This window comes from Podarcis vaucheri, assembly GCF_965113315.1.
Source record: "Podarcis vaucheri genome assembly, chromosome: 2".
Lineage (NCBI taxonomy): Eukaryota > Metazoa > Chordata > Lepidosauria > Squamata > Lacertidae > Podarcis > Podarcis vaucheri.
Genome location: NC_138760.1, coordinates 81,948,950 through 81,973,577, shown reverse-complemented (window position 1 = coordinate 81,973,577; position 24,628 = coordinate 81,948,950). Strand labels below are relative to the sequence as shown.

Here is a 24,628-nt window from a genome sequence, read left to right as displayed (position 1 = left end):
GAATGTGAAATAGTCTTTGCCTTCAAATAACATATTAACATTCTGAATATCAGCTCCAGAAGAAACAACCATTTTATATCAATGCATGATAATATCAATCATAATTTCAAAGCTATGTGAATTAAATGGAAGTAAGCCTTTAAAGTTTTAATGAACAATGTTTTAATGACCATTAAAGCACAATATACAAAAAAAGCCTTTTTATCATCAATTGTTAGCAAAGATTCGATTCCAGTAAACACTTACAAAGCTACAGTCTCATTTGAAGGTATCCATGTTCAATATGGAGCCAACCTAAGTTCTAGTTCTTGCCAATACCAAGGGTTATATTTAACATATCACTAACTCCGGGTCCCATTAGCACAAGGATTACTGCTAGCACAGCGAGACTTTCCTCCCTCTCATCCCCTCCCACATGTTCCCTAAATCTGTTCTTGGTATTCCCCCAAACCTCCACAGCAGATTTTGGGAGAGTACAGGGGGAAGGAGATGCAGGAGGGCAACCTTATTACACAAGTGGTGATCCTTGAACAGGACAAGTGTGGTGAATACCAGCACAACTCTTGCATAAATTCAGAGAGGAAATGATTTAAAAACAAACAAACTTCAAAGTTCTCCTCTGATTAATTCCAGGGGCGAAGTTTCTCCAGTTTTCAGTTATTCCACACCATCATTTCCCACCTAAAGATTTCTGCAATCTAGTCCAATCTTTTTAGGTAGCAGTCACCAGCAATCACATTTGAAAGAAATCTAACATGTAGCAGTAAGTTTTGGCAGTGTTTGACAGCTGGCCTACAGTCACAGTTAACATTTGTCAGTATCTAATATGTAGTTGCCAAGATTTTACACTATCTGACATATGACATGCAGTAGCAATCAATATGTGAGAGTATATGATAGATGACTTGCAAAATAATTTAGTAAATTTTCCAAATGACATTAATCATTGAACTAAGCAAAACAGGCAGATTTTGAACATTGGTGTCATTTTTTTTTTATTCTGAAATTCAGGAATTGAATGTTGATGCCAACTTACAAAATCTAAATTTCGAATTTTGAAAATTCACCATAATTTGAAATGGACATGGGCCGGCTACCCATGTAATAGGGTTTTCTACCATGTAAATGCTTGGTTATTGGTACTAAGATAAAGGTTAGGTGATTATTGTTATTTTTCTGCAATGCATTCTAAATGTTGGTAAAGTTTGGATGGTCTGTATTAGTGATCCATGAATAACAACACTGAAGATATTCCTCCAGGCTACAGAATTTCATGACTGGAAAGAAGAACATTCTAAGCAATCTTCCCTGCTTTTTCCCATTCTTTTCAAATTTCACAATATCATGTTTTGTGTATCTTTACACACACACAACGTTTGTGAGATATTCTGGTTTTATTACCTTTTATTTCTGTGTTAGCATATTTGGATACTAAATAACTGTGCACATGTAACAACTTCTGAGAGCACACCAGAACTTCCCCTTTCTCTCTTAGTCCACTCCACAAACACACCCAAATGCAATTATCTCATTGGATACAACCCTATATTGTGATCTATGAAGTCCCATTAGTTATTCTGTTTTATAATAAGGGCACGTAAATCAGTTATTAATCTTGATTTTAATATGTAATGGAATTTGCAGGGGAAAGGTTCTCTTCTTCCTCTTGTTGGAGTAGTGAGCACATGTGCATAGAAGAGGCACGACTGATTAAAAAGAAATAGCAACATCCAGTTGTGCATAAGAAAACTGTTTATAAATATTGCATAAAGGAATTAGAATATGATACATGCAACATTATCAGTAGACTTTTAAGACCATACTCCCATTAATAGCAAAACTTAAAGTAGTGACAAAATGTATGTAATACCTTTACATCATAGCAAGAGATGAACACAACTAGTCAGAAACAATAGAAACCACAAAATAGTCCAAAATTATTAATTGTTGCCTGTACTGCTATAAATACAGTTAGGAAATGTGTACACTTCTCCATATATCTGAAGTTATAAGTTGATTGTCTATGTTCAGCCCTTGTTTCAGCTCAGTGAAAGAGGGGCCAACTATCTCTAGACATCATTTGCTCCCTAGGCAGGATGGAGCAGGGAAGGGAGGGGACATAGCTCAGTAGTAGAGAATCTACTTTGCAAGTGGTCACAGATTCAATTCCTGGCATCTCCAGGTAGGACTAGGAAAGACACTCCAGCTGAAATCCATGAGCTAGTTGAGATTCCTGCATTGCAGTGGGTTGGACGAGATGACCATCAGGGTCATCCCTTTCAACTCTACAATTCTATGATCCTATGTAACTGTAGACAATACTGAGCTTGATGACCATTGGTCTGACATAGTATAAGGCAGCTTCCTATGTTCCTGTCACCATCTTAAGCAGCCATCCTTCCTTCAAAAGGACTAGTCATTGTGTAGCTAGAGGGGAAAGGGAACTGGTAGTGCTTCTACACATAGATACCACATTCTTCCAATGGAGCCTAGAGAAGTTAGGCCAGGTTTGGTATAAAAGTACACATTTCCACAGATTATTCTTGAATGGATACTATCCTTGAAAAATGAAGCTCAGGTAGTGTTAGTTCCAGCAATATATTTTACTAGAATTAAAAAACAATGGATAGCATAGATGTAGTCCTTTATAAACTGCATGTAAAGAGTAATTCATACAGGGCTTTAAAATAAAACTTTTAAGTATTGATATAGAATACAGTATATTTATATATTGAAAACCAAATACTACATTAAGGAGGGGAACGCCTAAATGCAATCCACTCATTTCTCAAAATGAGAATATACATTATATGCATATAATGGGGGGGGGCAACAGCTCCAGTTCTGCAACTACTAATTAAAAAGTATGCTTTTATTACAATTTTTCTATACAAGGCAAGTATTATCACAGTTCTTTCCAAAGTGCAATATCCATTAAAAGACATTCCTTTATTGACAGAGCAGTATTTTGAACACAGAGTCACAAAGAATAAGATGTGCCAATGGAAAAGGTGAGAAAATGTGTGGATTTCCAATTTGGTTACTGATTTGTCAATGCAAGCCAATACTGTTCCATACAATTTGCTTACAAAACCATTCCCACATCCTCCAAGTAATTCAAATTAATTTTATCCTCACAACAGCCCTGTGAGGTAGATGAGAGAAAGAGAGAGGTCACTTGAAGAGTTTTCTGGCTGGATAGAGAGATTTGAAATGAGCTCACCCTGGTCCACTGTACACTACCACACTGAAAGGCAGCGCCAGGTTTACTTACTGCAGAAGTGAACTAAGCTGTAATGCAATACACTGTTTTGATGCCTCATTAGCCACTTTTACATTCTTTGTTTATTGCATACAGTTGCACTGAGAAACAGGGAACAGAACATTATGTTTCCATGACAAAGTTTTACTTTGTTCTTGACCTTGCGAGCAAGAGATAGTCCCAGCCTGCAATAACTGTGCGCTTGCTTCTCTTACTCCCATCGAAGAATGGCAGCCTGTAAAACTCTTAACGATTCTTTAAAAATATTTCTAAATTGTTTTGCTCTAATGCCGCTTGATCAGCTACTAAGGTTAAGCTCCTGAAATGCCTTTATTTGCCAGGCTCACAAATTGCCTTAAAGTAACAACAATCCATTCAAAAACTGGGCCGGGGAGATGTTGCCATCTGGAAATTCCCTTCCCTAGAAGAACCCTGCCATTATCAACCCAGTTGGTGCTTATAAAATTAAGGGCAGCCTTGAATTAGCTACAGCTCTCCTGGTGTATCCATCCAAAGGCATTTTCTCAAGGGAAACTGCATCCTTGCCCTTCCAGAGTTTCCACAGCGGAATATTGTTCCAGTCACCCAATGACATGAAAGGTCCCTTACCATTTCTCCTTGTGCAACATGTTCTGAGGCGCTTGGCTTTTTCCTTTAAACACACACACACACACACACACAAAGATTTGTTGCATAAATTTAACCACATCTCCCCACCTCCATCCCTAGACTTCAGAGGTTTCCACCCTTCAGTCCTATTCCTGCTTATTCAGAAGCAAGCCCCACTGGTTCCTGAGGACCCCCAGCCCCAGGTCAGCATCCTGAGGAGAACAGCCTGGGTCTCCCAGAGAGCGGCTTCCCAGCAGAGCTCGGGACGTGCTGGCTGCAGGCTGGTCCAGAGCGCCCTTTCCTGGCATCTTCGCCTCCCCTCCAGCCTCCCCGGACCAAGTCCAGAGTCCTTCCCCCGTGCCCTTCACTTGGCCGGGCCACCCCGCCAGAGTCGCACTGCGAATCCCGGCCCCGCCGCCTGAAAAGCCCACCTAGCAGCTCAAGGTCACCTTACGACAAAGCCCGGCAGGAGCACCTTTCGGGGGGGGGCGGGGGGCGGAAAAAACCTGCGGCAAAAAGAAGGCGCCAGCCAGAAGCACCTGCAACAGGAGGATAGGAGGCTGGAGAAAGAGGTCCCGTTGGAGAACAAGACACAAACATAATGAAAGCACACACACCATTAAAAGAAAGAAAGAAAAGAGTGCTTCACAGCGTGACGAACAGACAGAGGCAGCGCGGGAAGTTCCCTTCGTCTTACCTGAGGTGGCGACTGAGGAGAGAAAGCGCGCCTCAGAAGTCAAGCCGCCGCCGCTGCTGGCGCTGACTAGCTGAGGCGGGAGGGCGCGCGGATGCTTGCTTGCTGCTGCAGCAGCAGCTGTTGCTAAGTCACCTCAGAGAGGATAAAAGGGAGCCGCTCTTTTCCTCACAGGCAGCGGCAGCGCGCGGGGATTCCACCAACCGCGCGCGCGGCGCTTATGCTGCTGCTGCTCCAAGCTCTCCCCCTGCTGCCGCGCTCGTCTTCCTGCGCTCTGGCATTCCCTCCGCCAGTCTTGGGCTGTGCGGAAAAGCCGGGACAGAGGGAGGGAGGGCAGGCGGGGGAGGGGGAAAGGGAACCCTGCCGCGAAACGAGCGGGCTCGCGCTCTCCTCGGGGGAAACGCCGAGGCAGCTTCCTCCTCCTGTTGAGGCGGGAAGAGGCGCAGGTGGTTGGGGAAACAGAAGCAGCAAGCGAGGGCTGGTCGGAGTTTAGCACCCAGCACCCAATCCCAAGGCTTCGAAGTAGCAACGAGGGTTCCTCTGAGCATGTACAGAGAGAGCGCTATCCCCTCATGTTACGTAGGCAGCACCTGTGACTGGGAGAAGCTTCTAGGCAGTTCTCAGGGTACATCCCATTGCTCTAAACGTGGTGTTTGAAGCAAGACCTAGCAATATTGCATGTCCAGGAGAAATGTCACTACTATTTGGACGCAGTAAGGCAGGTCATACATTGCTGTAACATTATTCCTAAGATTTATTTAGGAGCAGGCATTTATCTTGACACAGAACCACAAGCATCTATCCATGTAACTCAAGTCAGATAAAAGGGAAAAGCAAGATGAAGCCTCATGATACTCCCGCATGTTGCATGTCACTGGGGGATGCAATGACCCCAAGTGCCATAACATCAGCCCAAATTAGCTTTTTTCTCTATTAATTAGCAATGTGAGAACCAGTCAACTGAGAGTTGGTATGTTGTCGTGGTTACAGGGTCAGTCCAGGACTGGGAAAACTCCAATTCAGATCTGCTATGACGTTCACTGGGTGACCTTGGTCTCTGCCTAACCTACATCACAGAACTCTTGTGTAAATAACAGAGTGGCAGTGGGAGACAAGTATTCCTAGAGCTCAGCATAGGTAAAGGTAAAGGTAAAGGGACCCCTGACCATTAGGTCCAGTTGTGGCTGACTCTGGGGTTGCGGCGCTCATCTCACTTTACAGGCCGAGGGAGCCAGCGTACAGCTGCCGGGTCAATGTGGCCAGCATGACTAAGCCGCTTCTGGCGAACCAGAGCAGCACACAGAAAAGCCGTTTACCTTCCCGCCGGAGTGGTACCTATTTATCTACTTGCACTTTGATGTGCTTTCGAACTGCTAGGTTGGCAGGAGCAGGGACCGAGCAACGGGAGCTCACCCCGTCACGGGGATTCGAACCGCCGACTTTCTGATCAGCAAGTCCTAGGCTCTGTGGTTTAACCCACAGCGCCACCCACATCCCAGAGCTCAGCATAGTAGTCATTAAAATGTATCATTTTTAAAAATGTATTTGAGACCAAATTTTGTGACTGCTTGAAGACTCTGGCAGTTAAAAGCAGGAACAAATGTTCCATACGTTAACAATGGTGAAAGTAGGCAGGAATATATTACTTATTAATCACAGAAAAATACCATCAGACACTGCTAAATCACACTTGGCAGCTTAACATGTGCCAGATCTTCCCAATACAGTAACAAAGCTCCTAAACTTGCTTTCTGTTGCTTGGGTGCAGCAATAATAAAGAGTAACTTGTGCAGAGTGTTTTACTGTCAGTGCTGTGTATTTTTCACCAATTAAGGATGGCGACTTCCATGACAGGAGGAAATATTTATAGACAGCTCCAGCACAATTCATCTTAAAAATTAAGCACTAAGAGAGTGGGTTGAATGGGCAGCGTCTGAGATATTTAAAGTATCTATGAATTTGATGCATTCTGTTATGTTAGCTCCATTATAATTATTTTTTTAGAAAGTAAGAGAAGCAAAGGATTTTTGGTGTTTCAGTTTGAATTCCAGTCGTACCATCAGCTTAGGGCTAAAGTACAAGTGATGTTAAATGTATATTTTGGCATTGTGTGTATCATTTTTAGAACTGTAAGCAGCAGCCGTGGTGGCAAGGGGGACACTCGGGATCTGTACCGCAGTGCATGGAGAGGAGGAGTTTAACCCTTTTGCATGACCCACTCACACCGCGGTCCCAACAAAAACACCACAACCCCCAAAACTTGCTTTTAGCTCTTGGAGAATGAAGCTGTTAGACTATGCTGAGTTGGACAAATTGACTGGGAAGATCAGATACCTAAGAGACCAAAAGTTCATCAAGGACTGGGGAAAATTTGCGGAATACCTGGAATGTATAAGTGAGGGACAGATAACGCTAGAGGGATTTAAAGAAGCACCGTGAAATTTTAGAAGTATTGTTAAAAGGGAATAGAAAGGGAAAGGATTAAATAATGACAATACAAACTTAAGGAATGCGTAACCTAAATAATGACTATGAACGATTTATGGAAAAGCTGAAGGAAGTCCAGAAAAGAAACATTTTGTGAAAATTTGGATGTGAAACTGTTGTATGTTTTTGTTGTAAATTAATAAAAATTATTTTTTTAAAAAAACTTGCTTTTAGCTCCAGGAGGTAAGCCTCCATTCCAGGGCAGCTTCTGGGGGTACCATTTTGATTGGGATCATTGTGTGGTAGGAAAGAGCTAGCCCCCCTCCACGCAGATCATTTGCTAGCCCTGGTCCTGATCTTCCCTTTGTAAGTGCTCCCTCTTGTTAAAATAATTATACACAGGAACAAATTATGCATGTAATGCCAAACTGCATTATGTGGCTAACAATATGTGTAGTTTGTCCATTAATCTGCTTGCTTTTTGTTAAAACCATCTTCTTCCCAAACAGAGATGTGAAATAAGAACGGTAATAAGCATCTTATGCTGAAAACAATTTTTGTTGCTGTAACTTCACCAATGTCTATTATTATCCTGGCCTGCTTGACCTAGTTACTGCTGCACGTTCCATTTGGGGAGCCAGCAAGGAAAGACAGGATTGCTGGATATAAGTGTATGTCATGATTCCATAGTGAGTAGCCTGTCATTTCCTGGGAAAAGAGATTATCGCCAATATTTTTCCCTTGTCTCCACCCCCAATACTCTCAGTTTAAATGCTAATAAGATATGTCAACTGGTGAAGGCATAATTTAGTAGCTCCATGATGTCATTCATGACTGGCACAGATTTAATCTTCTTTGGTTATCACTTGTAGCCAAGTAAGATTGTTTTCCATGAACACGGTCTTAACCATGAGTCCGTAAGTGACTGTTTGCTAAACACGCCTTTCTCTTAGGATGAAAGGGAGAAATGTGCTGACCGAGCGTCTTCGAAGTCCATGCCACCTTTGGTAAAGGCTGTTCTCCAATGGGAGCGCTCGCAGGCCAGTGTTTCCCAGTTGTTGGTGTTTATACTACATTTCTTAAGATTTGCCTTGAGAGAGTCTTTAAACTTCTTTTGTTGACCACCAGCATTACGCTTTTAATTTTTAAGTTCAGAATAGAGTAGTTGCTTTGGAAGACGATAATCAGGCATCAAAGCATGATCAGTCCAACAAAGTTGATGTTGAAGAATCATTGTTTCAACACTGGTGATCTTTGCTTCTTCCAGTACACTGGCATTAGTTCTCCTGTTTTCCCAAGAGACACCGTTTTCAGAGACACCGTTAATGGAATCTTTCAAGGAGTTGGAGATGGCATTTATAAGTGGTCCATGTTTCACAAGCATACAGTAAGGTTGGTAGTACAATAGTTTTGTAAAGAAGCATTTTGGTTTCCCTGAAAATGTCCCGGTCCTCAAACACTCTGTGCTTCAGTTGGGAGAAAGCTGCACTCTCAGAGTTCAGGCGATGCTGGATTTCAGCATCAGTGTTGACCCTTGTGGAAAGATAACTGCTCAGGTAGGAGAAGTGATTGACACTTTCCAACATTACACCATTGAGTTGGATTTGTAGCGCTGCAGAGGGATTGTTTTGTGCTTCTTGGGGGTTTTTTGGGATGTTGAGTGATAGGCCAAGCTTTTTGTAAGCTTCTGTGAAGATATTTAGGATGGTTTGGAGGTCATCCTTTGATCACAGATTTAATAGGTCTATCAGGATGGCAGTGTTATCTTGTCATGCAGGTGGGACAGTGTGAATTGAAAGAAATACAGGATCTCTCTCTCTCTCTCTCTCTCTCTCCATTCCCTGCTTCCTTGTCCCAGATTCTACCCAATGGCTGCATAGGAGGACAAGTAGAGACCAGGAGAATAAGCAAGCATGCATTCAGTGCATGTTCATTTGTGAGATCTGCATTTTCAATAGCAAAGAACTGCACCAGCCAGGTTAATACTATTATTTTTTTACTTTTTATATTACTTTTTATTTATCTCTGTAATAAAATAACACCATTTGGTGGAGGCAGCATACAAATTTGTCACATAAATCCATTAACAAATAATCATAATAATTTGGGAACATGGGAAGCTGCCTTATGCCAAGTCATACCACACATGCACCTAGACCAATGTCAAGCAGCTGTGAAAAGGGTGAATTCTGTGTTGGGGATGATTAAGAAAGGGATTGAATATAAAACTGCCAATGTCATAATGTCATTATTCAAATATATGGTGAGACTGTACTTGGAATACTGTGTATAGTTCTGGTCGTACAGTTCTGGTGGCCTTGCTTCAAAAGCACATTGCAAACCTGGAAAATATTTTTTAAAAGGGTAACCCAAATGATCAAGGGCTGGAGCAATTTCCCTTTTAATTTGTTCCTGGTCATCATGTGTATAGGGAATAATAATAATAATAATAATAATAATAATAATAATAATAATTTATTATTTGTACCCCGCCCATCTGGCTGGGTTTCCCCAGCCACTCTGGGCGGCTTCCAACAAAGATGAAAAATACACTAAAATGTCACATATTAAAAACTTCCCTGAACAGGGCTGCCTTCAGATGTCTTCTGAATGTCAGGTAGATGTTTATCGCTTTGACATCTGATGGGAGGGCGTTCCACAGGGCGGGCGCCACTACCGAGAAGGCCCTCTGCCTGGTTCCCTGTAACTTGGCCTCTCGCAGTGAGGGAACCGCCAGAAGGCCCTCGGCGCTGGACCTCAGTGTCCGGGCAGAATGATGGGGGTGGAGACGCTCCTTCAGGTATACTGGACCGAGGCCGTTTAGGGCTTTAATGGTCAGCACCAACACTTTGAATTGTGCTCGGAAACGTACTGGGAGCCAATGTAGGTCTTTCAAGTCCGGTGTTATATGGTCTCGGCAGCCGCTCCCAGTCACCAGTCTAGCTGCCGCATTCTGGATTAGTTGTAGTTTCCGGGTCACCTTCAAAGGTAGCCCCACGTAGAGCGCATTGCAGTAGTCCAAGCAGGAGATAACCAGAGCATGTACCACTCTGGCGAGACAGTCTGCAGGCAGATAGGGTCTCAGCCTACGTACCAGATGGAGCTGGTAAACAGCTGCCCTGGACACAGATTTGACCTGTGCCTCCATGGACAGCTGTGAGTCCAAAATGACTCCCAGGCTGCGCACCTGGTCCTTCAGGGGCACAGTTACCCCATTCAGGACCAGGGAATCCTCCACACCTGCTCGCCTCCTGTCCCCCCAAAACAGTACTTCTGTCTTGTCAGGATTCAACCTCAATCTGTTAGCCGCCATCCATCCTCCAACCGCTTCCAGACACTCACACAGGACCTTCACCGCCTTCACTGGCTCTGATTCAAAAGAGAGGTAGAGCTGGGTATCATCCGCATACTGATGAACACCCAGCCCAAACCTCCTGATGATCTCTCCCAATGGCTGCATGTAAATGTTGAAAAGCATGGGGGAGAGGACAGAACCCTGAGGCACCCCACAAGTGAGAGCCCAGGGGTCTGAACACTCATCCCCCACCACCACTTTCTGAACACGGCCTAGGAGGAAGAAGCAGAACCACTGTATGACAGTGCCCCCAGCTCCCAGCCCCTCAAGACGGTCCAGAAGGATGTTATGGTCGATGGTATCAAACACCGCTGAGAGATCCAGCAGAACTAGGAAACAGCTCTCACCTTTGTCCTAAGCCCACCGGAGATCATCAACCAGTGCGACCAAGGCAGTTTCAGTCCCATGATGAGGCCTGAATCCCGACTGGAAGGGATCCAAATGGTCCGCTTCTTCCAGGCGTGCCTGGAGTTGTTCAGCAACCACTCGCTCAATCACCTTGCCCAAGAATGGAAGATTTGAGACTGGGCGATAGTTGGCTATCGTGGCCGCATCTAAAGATGGTTTTTTAAGAAGCGGTTTAATAACCGCCTCTTTCAGTGGGTCTGGGAAGGCTCCCTCACGGAGGGAAGCATTCGCCACCCCACGAAGCCCATCACCCATTCCTTCCCGGCTAGCTTTTATAAGCCAGGATGGGCAAGGATCCAGGAGACAGGTGGTTGGCTTCACTCGTCCAAGCAGCCTGTCCACATCCTCGGAGGTAACAGATTGGAATTGATCCCACACAACTTGACTAGACAGGACTCTAGCACTCTCCCGCCCTGGCCCTGCTCCCACGGTGGAGTCTACTTCTTCCCGAATCTGAGCGATTTTATCTGCAAAAAACTTTGCAAAATCATTGCAGGAGATCATGTGGCCCGTACTGGAAAGCCTGAATGAAACCTACAAAAGCCATTTAAAAACCCTACTGTACTTACTATGAGGGATGAATGTGGCTCTTAGTCTTCCTTCTCCTCTTCATCACTGGATGAAGCTTCAGGGGATGATAAGAGGACAAGGGTGATTGACCAATAGCCAAAAGAAGTGCTTGGGTGTGCTGTGGTTCAGATCCAGAGGCAGGTTGCATGGGCACATCTAGTGCTGCTACTGGTGGCTTTTTTGTGAGAAACGTGGTGATTGGCAGCTGCCGCTGTTGTCTCTTGAGCTCATCAAGCATTACCTTGTATGGTCTCTCCAAACTCTTCTGCAAGTCTCTCCAGCCTCCTCTGATCACCATCTCAAACCACCTCCTCCACTGTCTCTCAAACTCCTCTGCAAATCTCTCCCTCTCCAACTACCTCCAAAGTTCTCTGCTTCCTCCTCCACTCTCTCTTCACACTCCATCAATTCCCCAACCATGCCCAAACACTCCCACAAAGACTGCTGGGATTGCTGGCCCAATTTCCCCCCGCTCTCCTGCCCCCCTTTTCCCTTGCACATGACATTTCTACAGCATTATTATTTTAAAAAGAAATCACTTGTTTTCGGTGACACTTATATAGCTGCAATTGTGTACTTATAGTAAGTGTAAGGTGCAACTTGCCTGTATAAAAATATGCATGGGTGTAGAAAAAGTCTCCTTCGTAAGACTAGAACTTGGGGTCATTCAGTGAAGATATTAGAATATTCAGGACAGACAAAATCAAGTATTTCATCACATAGTGCATGGTTAAACTATGGAATTTGCTACCACAAAATGCCGTGATGGTGACCAAATTAGATGGTTTTCGTATGGGTTTAGACTAAAGGATGATAAGGTTATCAGTAGCTATGTTTCCGTGTCAGAGATAGTATGTAACTGAATATGAATTGCTGGGAAACACAAGTGGGGAGGTTGTTGTTGCACTCATGTCCTGCATGTGAGCTTCCCACAGGTATCTTTTGGTTACTGTGAGAGCAGGATACTGGGCATAGAAGGATCCAGCGGGCCTCCTCTTGCGTTTTCAATTAGCGTGTTTTTACATGAGTAGAATGTGTCATTTTATTTAAAATGCATCTCTGGGTTATTTGTGGGGCTTAGGAATTTGTTCATTTATTTATTTTTTCAAAATAAAAAAGTCCGGCCCCCCACAAGGTCTGAGGGACAGTGGACCGGCCCCCTGCTGAAAAAGTTTGCCGACCCCTGGTATAGACTCTCTTCTCTGGTGCTTTTATTATACACCACCTACATCAGAGATCCACGCAGCTCTACTATTTAAGAAAGCATTTCCTCACACCAAATTAATAGAAGTTAAAAGTTAATATAAAACAAGATCATTGATCATCACAAGTAGCCAGCACTAAACATTCTGAAGCCTAGAATATATTGATTCTAAATCCAGTTTCAGGTATATTATATTCAAATTTATTCTGGCAAAAGGTTCCTATACTGAACAATTTGGCATTAACGTTTCCACCCTTCTTTGGTGATGATGCACTGAACAAATTTTGACGCACACACCCTACTAATCATCTAGCAAATGTAGCATAATTAGTAGCTTCTGTACAGTATCTTTGAGACATATTCATAATTTGACCTGTTAATCAGTCAGGTCCACATTGTTCTTTTCTTACATTAATATTTTATTGTTGGTAGGGGTTGAGGATTGCAGTGGGAAATGAGCAGAAACTCTGTAAACATATGATTTTCACTAACCCAAACAAATCATGTTGTCTGACTATTTGCTTGTATCGGGATCCTGAAAAATATCTCATAGATCTCTCTCCTCATTCTGCATCAGCTCTGATTCAGCATCAAGGCAAGGCAAAGGCAATACATCTGGAGCCAACTATCACTGCAGCAAGTGTATATAAGCACACCCTGTGTGACCCTCACTGCCCTTGAAGCAGAATCAGTACAACTTACAACTTACACCTGTAAGGTGGACTTTACCAGCCATCTGGTGTGACCAAAACATCAACACCATCTAAATTGTAACCTAGCTGATGACCTTGCTGGGGCAGTGATCCCAGATAGAGAGATAAGAGGAACTAAAAATTACTGATTGATTTCTCTCTAAAATAAATCTGGCACCTCCTTGGCAAGCCGCCTCATGCTGAGACAATTTGTTAAACCTGACATAAAAGTTGATGATCTTGCACCAAAAAGCACTGATTCAGGAGCTGTGCAAGAATATTAAAAAAAAAAAGTTACATAGAAATGCCACACTAGGTGGAAAAGTCCAGAACAATCCTTGTTCTGATAATTTGCAGCACAGAAAACTGGCACAAAATACCACTGAGCCCAAGAGAAAGGCAGTCATATTTATTTCTTTTTAAAAAAATGTACTGGACACTCATAGCTAGATTTGCTTTCTCCTTTATCCAGTTTCATGTACAAAGAAATAAATGAACATTGGGAGAAGGTTTTTATGCTTTCCAGAACTGATTCACAACTCTGGGGAAGAAGGAAAAAAACCCACTATGCACAATTTATGAATGCGCGCAAAGTTCATGAACAAAACCTTTGGCTTCAGGAGTATACAGCAGTAGATTTTCAAGCAACCAAGTAAACCTGCACTTTCTGCTAAGTGCTCCAGGGTGACTGTTCAAAGTACTAAGCAGCATGAATAAATTGTTTCTACTTTATGGAAAAAATACTAAAGTAACTTTAATGAAATAACCAACCAAGGGAACAGGGTAAACTCTACAAAAAATCAGTAAATAGGAAGCAGGTATAAACATTTCAGCCTGAGAGCTATATTCTCCAGCAAGAAAACTTTTGGTGGCATCAAATGCCAAAGGTCAGAGGGGGCAAGGAAATCAAGAGGAGTTATCATGGTTCAAGGACACATTCCAGTCAGGCAGAGTGCAGGAGTAGTGAAAGTGTCCTGACAGGGGCAAACTTTGGTAATACGAGTGAGGCCAAAATTTGGTGCCCCCAAAATGGATCTTCTCAATTATAGATTTTCTCAATTTTGTGCCACCTCGGCTTGGTAAGCCTGTGCAGGAAAACCACCCACACTGTAGGTTGGGGAGGGGTGGGGTTTACGGAGAGTCCAAGTGGCCTGATAGAGAGGCCTTGGGCAAAATGTTTTATCAACACAAGGTGTCTGCATCAAATGATAATGATAATAATATGCCACGCATCCAACTCGGTTGCCCCAGCCACTGTGGGTGGTTCCCAATAAATTATTAAAAGCACAATAAAACGTCAAATGTTAAGAACTTCCCTATACAGAGCTGCCTTCCGATGTCTTCTAAAAGTCATATAGTTGTTTATTTTCTTGACATATGATGGGAGGGAGTTCCACAGGGCGGGCGCCACTACCAAGAAGGCCCTCTGCCTGGTTCCCTGTAACATCAGTTCTCACAGTGAGGTCAGAACTGGATCTCAGTGTTCTTGAAAGTGTGTATAAAGGTTATAAACTAAGGCCAATTGAATTTTCCTGTATGGTCTAAGCACAGGCATCTTTGAAAACCTGAGAATCTGGCCTACACTAACTTTACTAGAGAATCTTTGAAAACCTGAGAATCTGGCCTACACTAACTTTACTAGAGAATCTTTGAAAACCTGAGAATCTGGCCTACACTAACTTTACTAAAGGAAACCAAAGCTGCTACATGGTTAGCATACTTAAAATAACGTATTTTGAAATCAACATACCCCATCCAATTGGTCTGCAAATTAAAATACCCATGCTGTCCCCTTCTTTAAACTACTGTTAACTACCCAGATGCAGACGTGCTTCTTGAGGTATCATCTGACTTCAGGAAATGGTCCATATGGGACAGAACATGTGATTCAATACACTGAAGGCACTTAAGGGTTGATCCTAGGAGAATACGTATAAATCAACAAATTCTAAATGACAGTCATTTCCTTGCTTGGGACAATGTTCTTTCTAGAAAGCACCAATTAAGGAAGCAGCTGTAACCAGGTTTGACAGACATTTATAGGACAAACATCAGAACAATGAAGACAAAATATTTGCCCCAGTAAATGTTATATAGAAATTACAATTGCAGAGGTGATTCCCAAACTATGTGCTAAGGCATGGGTAGGCAACCTAAGGCCTGGGGGCCAGATCTGGCTCAATCGCCTTCTAAATCCGGCCCATGGATGGTCCAGGAATCAGTGTGTTTTTATATGAGTAGAATGTGTCCTTTTATTTAAAATGCATCTCTGGGTTATTTGTGGGGCATAGGAATTTGTTCATCCCCCCCAAAAAAAAAAAATATAGTCCGCCCCCCCAAGGTCAGAGGGACAGTGGACCAGCCCCCTGCTGAAAAAGTTTGCTGACCCCTGTGCTAAGGGATCTCCGTGTTCTGCAAGAAGAGTTGAAGCTGGTTATGCCCAGTAGAAAGAATATGGCCCCATGCAATATTTGTCCTTCTTTCTGTCAATGTAAGACAGCAACAATATCCTAAGGCAGGAAGCAAGGCCACACTGGGATTCCCTGATATAACTTACACTATCACTGTAATCCTCCTTTAATCCTCAGAGAATCCCAGAAGCATCATCCATTGCCCAGAAAGCACAGACTTATTCTTGATCTATCTATCTATCTATCTATCTATCTATCTATCTATCTATCTATAATTTTTTATTGTTAAAATAATTCAACATTAATACACATACAAACATACATTTCATACAACATACCTACATACATACAACATACCTACAACATACCTACACTCAATCCCACAGATAATTCCCATCACCATCCACCACCCCTCACCCTTTGTGTTAGACTTCCAATCTACTCAATTGCAATTTCTTTCTACTTCTATTACTTTCTTTCACACACCTTTAACCTAATTTCATATTTCTTTTTCTATTAGACATTGTTATCCATCTTATTTAGTATTCCAATATTTGAAACGAAACTTGTTTATTCTAATAGGAGTTCTGATTTTTCGATATAGTTTTGCAAGTATCTTTTAAACACCTTCCAGTCCCTGTCTGCCTTCTCTTTTGAGATCCTTCCAATTTCTCCCATTGTTTTGGATATATTGTAGTACTCCAATAATTTGGCAAGCCACTCTATCTTTGTTGGTACAGTACCATTTCCCCATTTTTCGCACTCAATAGCCTTGCGGCTACTGTTGCGTATAAATGTAAGGTCTTGTCTTCTTCCTTTAGGCTTCCTGGTACTATTCCCAATAAAAAACCTTCTGGTGTTTTCCTAAATGAATATCTGAACATTTTTTTCATTTCGTTATATACTGTTTCCCAAAATTGTTTGATGTTTAAACAATTCCACCATAGTACCTTTTCCAGTGTTGCATCGCCAGCAGACATCGCTACAATTTTTATTCATTTTTGCTATTCTTTCAGTTGTTAAATACCATCTGTGTTGCATTTTGAGATAATTTTCTTTCAATATATAACACATAGTGAATTTCATATCTTCCTTCCACAATTTTTCCCATTGTTCAAACATAATATTTTTCCCAATATCTTGCGCCCATTTGATCATTGATGCTTTAACCAATTCATCCTTTGTTTCCCACTCTAAGATCAAATTATACAATTTAGATATATTTTTTGATTTTTCTTGTTTTAAGTATTTATCAAATTTTGATATTTCTTTTTCAAATCCTAACTTTTTGTCTTTCGCTAATCTGTACTTAATTTGAATATATTGAAACCAATCACTAATATGAGCTTTAATTTCTGTATAATCCTTTAATTCCAATTCTCCGTTTTCTTCCTTTAATACCATTTTATAGGTAGCCCAGTTTTCTTTCATATTTAATTTTTTCACTGCGACAATTTCTGCTGGCGATGCCCACCAAGGAGTTTTCGGTTCTAGGAGTCTTTTATATTTCTCCCATATTTTATATATAGACTTTCTAACTATATGCCCTAGGAAGCCTTTATGCACTTTGACTTTTTCATCTATTAGATAGGCATGCCATCCAAATCTCGTCTCTACTCCCTCTAAATCCAATACATCCGAGTCATCTTTTTTTTTTTCAAATTCTTTTTATTATTCTTTCCATAAAGAAAATAAAAACAGACATGCGCATAGATAAAGCAAAACATAGTAAAGAAAAGAAAAAGGAGAAAAAAGAAAAAAAATTACAAACGGATTAAATAGAAAAAATACACAAGTTTTCTTATTTTCATAGTTCTCCTATAACTTAGTTGTTTCTTTGAGGACTTCCTTCAACTTAGCCGCGAATCATACAAAATACATAAATAAAGTTACACGTTTCCTCGTTCTTATTGTCGTTGTGTCCGATTTTGTTCTCTATTTTCCTTACACAATAACCATAGTCTGTCACAGTACATCTCTAAATCCCTCTAGCGTTATTTGTCCCTCACTAATAACTTCCAGATAATCAACGTACTTTCCCCAGTCCTTGATGAACACTTGGTCTTTTAAGTATCTGATTTTCCCCGTTAGTTTATCGAGTTCTGCATATTCTGATAATTTAGATCTCCACTCCTCCACCGTTGGGGTTTCCTGCTGTTTCCACCTCTGGGCTATTAAGATCCTTGCAGCCGTGACTGCATAATATACCAATCTACAATCCTCCTTCTTTATCTGTTGTTGCAATATCCCTAGTAGAAAGATTTCTGGTCTCTTTATGAACGTGTACTTTAATATCTTTTTCAATTCTGTGTATACCTTCTCCCAAAATTGTTTTACCTTTCCACACTCCCACCACATGTGGTAGAAGGAACCCTCTGCCTCTTTGCACCTCCAACACTTGTTGTTTACCTTATACATTTTTGAAAGTTTCATAGGTGTTAGATGCCACCTATAGAACATCTTCATGACATTTTCTTTTATCGCGGTACACGCTGTAAAATTCAACCCATCACTCCATAATCTTTCCCAATCCTCATATTGTATGCTGTGACCTATGTCTTTTGCCCAGCGAATCATTACTGATTTAATTTCCTCATCCCCTAGATTCCAGTCAAGGAGCATCCTATACGTTTTAGATATATTTTTCACCTTACTGTTTATTATTTCCATTTGGAATTTCGAATCTTTATCTGCGTAGCCTCTTTCTTTGATATCCTTACTAAGCATCTGATTAACCTGCTGGTGGTTAAGCCAATCGTAAACATATTCTTTTATCTGCTCGTAAGGTTTGGTTCTCCATTTCCCATCTACTTTAGTCACTAACTGATTGTATGTTGCCCAGTTTCCTCCCATGTTGGTAGTTTTCCTGCTGATTAGTTCAAGGGGTGATAACCAGTGTGGTGTTTTGGGTTCTAATATATTTTTATATCTTTCCCACACCTCAATTAACGATCCCCTGAAAATATGATTGCCGAATCCTTTGTGTATTTTCATTTTATCCTTCCACAGATAGGCGTGCCATCCAAAATGATTATCGAAGCCCTCTAAGTCGAGCAGCTCCGTATTTTCTAATTTGACCCAATCTTTAAGCCAACTTATGCATGCTGCCTCGTAGTATAGCTTCAAATCTGGCAGGGCAAAACCCCCCCTTTCTTTTATGTCCGTTAGTAATTTGAATTGGATTCTGGGTTTTTTGCCCTGCCATATGAATCTCGAGACTGTCCTCTGCCATTCTTTTAGGGTCCTACCCCCTTTTATTATAGGGATAGACTGAAATAGGAACATCAATCTTGATAGAACAGACATCTTGATCATATTCATTCTTCCCCACATTGACAATTTTAGCCGCCCCCATTTTTCTAAATCTTTCTTTATTTCCCTCCACACCGGCTCGTAGTTATTTTTATATAAATCTATATTTTTAGATGTTAGCCAGATGCCAAGGTATTTCACTTTTTTAGCCGTTCCTATCTGCGATTGCTGTTGTATTGTTTCTATTGTCCTTAAATCTACATTTTTACATATCATTTTTGTTTTGGTCTTATTTAGTTTAAACCCAGCCACCTCTCCAAATAGTTCTATTTCTTTCATTATCTCTCCTATTGATGTTAGAGGATCTTCCGTCATCACCACTAAGTCATCCGCGAAGGCCTTAGTTTTATATACATTCTGTCCTAATGTCACTCCTTTTATGTTTACATTTTGCCTTATCGAATTTAGGAGGACTTCTAACACTGTTATGAATAATAACGGAGAGAGTGGACATCCTTGTCTTGTTCCCTTCTTTATCTTGATTTCTTCTGTTATTGTACCATTTACGATCAATTTAGCCTTCTGATCCGTATATATTGCCCTCATCGCGTTTAAAAAATCACTGCCTACATCCATATATTCTAAGTTTTTAAGCATAAACTTCCAAATCACATTATCAAACGCCTTTTCGGCATCGATAAACATCATTGTAGCTTGTTTGTCAATCCTAATAGACAAGAATTCTAACATATCGATAATACATCTTATATTATCTTTCATCTGTCGTCCTGGCAGAAATCCTGCCTGATCTTTATGGATGACTTCTGCTAGCACATTCTTTAATCTTCTTGCCAGAATTCCTGCAAATATTTTGTAGTCTACATTAAGCAGAGAGATTGGTCTATAATTTTTGACTTGGGTTAAATCCGCATCCTGTTTGGGGAGAAACGTAATATACGCCTCTTTCCAGGTTTCTGGGATTTCTCTTTTCTTTAATATTATATTCATGATCTTTTTCAGGGGGCCCACCAGGACAGATTTCATTTCTTTATAGTAGCTGGCAGTAAATCCATCGGGACCTGGGGCTTTGCCCCTCTTTAAATCTCTGATTGCCTCTTCTATTTCTTCGTTTTCTATTGGGGTATTCAATCTTTGCTTTCCTTCCCTTGAAATTTTTTGTCCCCCTTTTTCCTTCAAGAATCTTTCTATTTTCCTTTGACCTATCTTCTCTTGATCTTTATACAGATTTCTATAATAATTAATAAACTCACTCCTTATTCCTTTGGGGTCGTTTTTTTCTTCCCCATCTACCATTATTTTATTTATTGTCCCTTGATCTTTCCTTTTTTTAATTTGCCAGGCAAGCCATTTACCTGGTTTATTGGCAAATTCAAAGTTTCTTTGTCTAAGTCTTTTTATATTCCACTCTACTTCTCTATTTATTATTGTAGCAAACTGGGTTTGTAAAATTTTTATTCTCTCTTTTGTTTTGGAACAGTTGGGTTTTTGGACTAATTTACGTTCGTTTTCCATTATTTGTCTTAGAATTTCCTCTTTATTTTTTTCCTTATTTCTGTTTTTGATTGCGTTTTGTTGGATGAAGTACCCTCTTATTACCGCCTTGCCTGCATCCCAAATTATATTTTCCTTTGTTCCTTTGTCACTGTTATCCTCAAAGTACTCTGTTAGTTTTTTCCTTGCCATTTCCACCACCTTTTCATCGTCTAACAGGTAATCTTTTAGTCTCCATCTATAGGGTCTTTTCTCTAAGCTCTCAAGTTCCATCTCTACCGGGTTATGATCTGAAATTACCTTCGGTTTTATTTCTATAGTTTTGACTCTTGGACAAAGTTCTTTTGAAATCCAAACTTGATCTAATCGGGAGAAGGACTGATTGGGCTCAGAGTAAAAGGTAAATTGCTTTTCCAGCGGGTGTCTCAGACGCCATATGTCCACTAAACTGCAGTTTTCCGCCATCGAAAAGAATGACTTTGGTAGCTTCCCATCCTTGTTTGCTCTATCCCTGAGTCTGTCCATCTCAAGCGAAACTACTGCATTCATATCCCCCATTAATATTATTTTTTGATCCACATAATCCATTAATTTCTCTTCTAATCTTTTAAAAAATTCGGTTTTACTTCCGTTCGGGGCATAAATCCCCACTATCAATAGCTTTTCCCCTTGCCAATTGATGTTGACCCCTATCATCCTCCCCTCCTCATCTTTGAACATTGTTTTGGCCTCTATTTTATTACTGATATACAGCACCACCCCTCTTTTTTTTACCTTATCCAAGGTTTCAAATTCATTCCCCAGTCGTTTATTAATTAACACTTTTTTATGTTTCCTGGCCACGTGTGTCTCCTGAAGACAAATAATATCTAAATTTTTCCTTTTTAGACACTGTTCAATTTTATTTCTTTTCTTTTTATCATTCATACCGTTAATATTCCAATTCCAAATTTTTAAGCCCATAGCGCTTATTTTTTCCTTTGTTTTCCTTTACTATCTTCCTATCTATTCTAAGTTTCCTGAATCTTCTACTTCCTCTTCTTCCTCCTCTCCCGACCCACTCCCCTCCTCCCCCCCCTCCTCTATCACTCTTGGTTCTCCCGGAGAGGCTCTATCAGCTTTTCCTATCTCCTGTATTTCGGCTTTAAGTTCCTTATATTTCCTGAGGAATTTCCCGGTTTCTTCGTGGTTTATCAACTTGTGTCTCTTGCCTCTATATGTAAATGATAACCCTTCCGGGAATTCCCACCTAAACTCTATCCTGTTTTTCCTCAATGTCTGCACCAATGATTTATAAGAATCTCTTCTTTTAAGTAATCTTATTGGGACATCTTTAAAAATAATTATATAATTCCCATCTATGTTCAATCTCTTTTCTCTATTCCTTTGGAGGATCCTGTCTCTCATTTCTTTACTCTTAAATGTAATCAGACAGTCGCCTGGAAATTTCTTTACTCTTGTTGCATTGACACGCATTCTAAATGCGTTCAATATACTGTTAGCCATTTCCTCCACTGGCAAGCCCATCCATTCTGCTAACTCCTTCGTCAGTTTTTCTTTAATGTTCTCATTCTGTGTCTCTGAGATCGCTCTCATCCTCAGATTCACCTCCCTCTGCCTCAATTCATTCATCGCAATAATATCTTTCATCTCTTCCTGCGTCTTACTTAGTTCCATCACTTCAGATTTAATCTTTTCTTTATCTCTTTTCATATCTCTTAACTCCATCTTTGTCTTTTTTAACCCTTCCTCTGTGAGCTGTGTCCTTCTAAATATTTCCTTAATTTGCCCCTTTAATTCATTCACAGTTTCCTCCATTTTTTTATCCAATTTTCCAATTCTATTGTCCACCGATTCTAACTTATGTTCCACCTTGGTTTGGCTTTGTTTAATCTCTGCAAACATTTTCAAAATATCTGACTTAAAGTCTGCCTCCTGCTTCGAGCCTCTCCTGTCTCCTGGGGCTCCCCCGTTCGTTCCCTTCTTGCCTGTTTGGGACATCTTATACCTTTATGTTGACCCCTCTCCTCTACCGTTCTTCTCCACCAGATTTATCTATCCTAATGCCTCCCGCTGTTTCCTCACGCTCCTTTTTTTTTCTTTTTCCTTGCTTAAGATTTGCCTTTCATACCCTATTGGTTTCCTTAAAAACCAGGGCCGTTAATCAGTAACTCCCCTAAGCAGTACTCCGCAAGCCCAAAAAACAACCATTGGGGGCACTAGCTAGGCTTTAGCCACCTCACGAGAAGAGATAGATTTAGTCCTTGTTAAGTCCTCGGGGTCCCAATCCTGTCAATATCTACTTCCAATAAAGCGGTAGTGTCTCCTATAGTGTCTCCCCAAGTCAAATAGAGGTTTCCAATAAACGCAAAACTTCTTCCCTTCTCTCCCCAAGCTTGTCCAGATACTAATTAGTCCAGTTGTCAGTTAGCCCGGGCCTTAGGCGGGCTTCAGGTGGAGGGAGGAAATTAGGTAGGGAAAGGTAGGAGCTGGGGGGGGTATATGGCTAGGTTGAGAGGGGGGGAAGGGGAGCAGGAAACCGGGGGGGTTTAAGCACAGCTCATATCGGCTCCATCTTGTCCCCGAAGGTTCTCCATGTTAGCTCCCCACTCTCGCTGGCTCTTAGGTCCGCACAGTCTCTCACTGTATCTTTAAAGTATTCTTTGGATTTCCTTAAAGCTCTAAGGGGTTATCACACTTCCTCTCGTCGTTCCCCACATGTAAGATGAGCAGTTCTCGATATAGTGCAAAGTATATAGTTCTCTATCAGACGTGGACGAAAGACGCCGTCCTTTCTTCTCCCTTTCCACCCAGTTCCGCGCTTCAAATTCAGACGGCAGCGGAGCTTTTCTTCGGAGATATCTCATTTGCATGTATTTGAGCACATGAGGTTTAACAAATTAAACAGGAGAAATGTCCCCTCTCCTCTTAGCACCCTCCTGTCCACCAAAGACGACAATTTTTCGCTCTTCCCCTGGACCCTTTCAAGATTCCTTCACCTCTCCGCGGTTGTTTTCTTCCTTTCTTATATAGCTTGTTTGTTTATCCGCTCGGAGAGGGGAGAACTCGAGAGGGAACCGCGTTACCGCCCGGGCAAGTCACTCACTTTTTTTTTTTTGCACTGGATATCCTCCGCGTCTCAGTTGATTCCGACTATCGGCTGAATTCTCTTTACCTCTCTCCTTTACCCCGAAATTTCTTTGTTTCTCCTCTTAGCCACAATGTTTCAAGTTCCGAGGCTCTTTCTTGTTTTTTGAAAGCAAGCCGCTCTTCCTGCAAGCGCAGGGCTTCGCTATCTGAAGGCAAGAAAATGGCTCCCCCTCGACCGTTGAATCTTTCCGCTACACTCTTCGCCTCTCTCGAGGTTACCTGGTAACCGGTTTGATCCTTTCTTTGGTCGTGCCGGGGACTGGACTCCTTGAACACCCTTCCAAGGAGTTTGGGGGGTCTCCTCGCCCTGGAGCCGCCCCTATCCTTCAGAATAGCTTGGGTTTCACCTCGCGGTGTAAACCCTTGCTTGCGCTGGGATCGCGGCTCACCGGAAGTCTTTTAATGCGGAGCAGGGCAATCATCTTCAAAGAACTGTTCCTTTGTAACGGATGGAAGTACAGCCTTGCAATTAGTTGATATCTATCCTAGTTCTTCATCACTGGAGCTGGCAGAGTATACAAAATTGACCTGCGTAGGCATATGTGACAGAAAACGAACCGCGGGATACTGAAAAAGCAGCAGCTCTCAGCTATCGCCACTCCCTCTCAGCACAAAGCGCGCGGGCCCTACGCCTCACATCCGAGTCATCTAATTTGATCCATTCTTTTAGCCAGGTCAGACCCACCGCATCATGATAGAACTCCTCCCTGACTTATTCTTGATCTCTTACTGGTTGGGCAAAGATGAGGGCAGGAAAGCTGATGACAATATTAACGGGTCTACTTCACGATGGCTAAGAGGGTGCCTGCACATTGTCATAGGAGGAGATTGGGAACGTCTAATGTTTTATGGTGCAGTAGTAAGGTATGCTTCCAATTTCCATCCATACAAAACCAGGGAAATACTGGCCTGCAGCCAGGGTGATTGTAGCATCTTTGTTCCCGGGCCGCTTGGCTAAAGATGACAAGGCTTCAGCTTGATATAACAATAGTTTTTCCACTCTAACTTTTCCAACTATATTGCTTTTCAAATGCAAAGTTGCTGGAGATGCTCATTTTATTTTAAACTCGCTGTTTCCTACA

At 41.6% G+C, this 24,628-nt stretch overlaps 1 protein-coding gene and 1 long non-coding RNA gene across 14 annotated transcripts in view; one reads left to right on the top strand and one right to left on the bottom strand.

The window, feature by feature from the left end:
- ATP2B2 (ATPase plasma membrane Ca2+ transporting 2) overlaps positions 1-4,803 on the bottom strand; it is a 358,314-nt gene extending 353,511 nt beyond the window's left edge. For 4 of the 13 annotated variants that reach the window (XM_082211876.1, XM_082211893.1, XM_082211891.1 and 1 more), the window contains exon 1: positions 4,569-4,801. The gene's annotated coding sequence lies outside the window, so the exon portion shown is untranslated. Of the gene's footprint in view, positions 1-4,568 lie in introns of all 13 variants that reach the window. The other 9 variants (XM_082211892.1, XM_082211877.1, XM_082211879.1 and 6 more) reach the window with 3 other exon arrangements.
- LOC309526090 overlaps positions 1-24,628 on the top strand; it is a 399,393-nt gene that overhangs the window by 252,738 nt on the left and 122,027 nt on the right. The gene's annotated exons all lie outside the window — the stretch shown is intronic.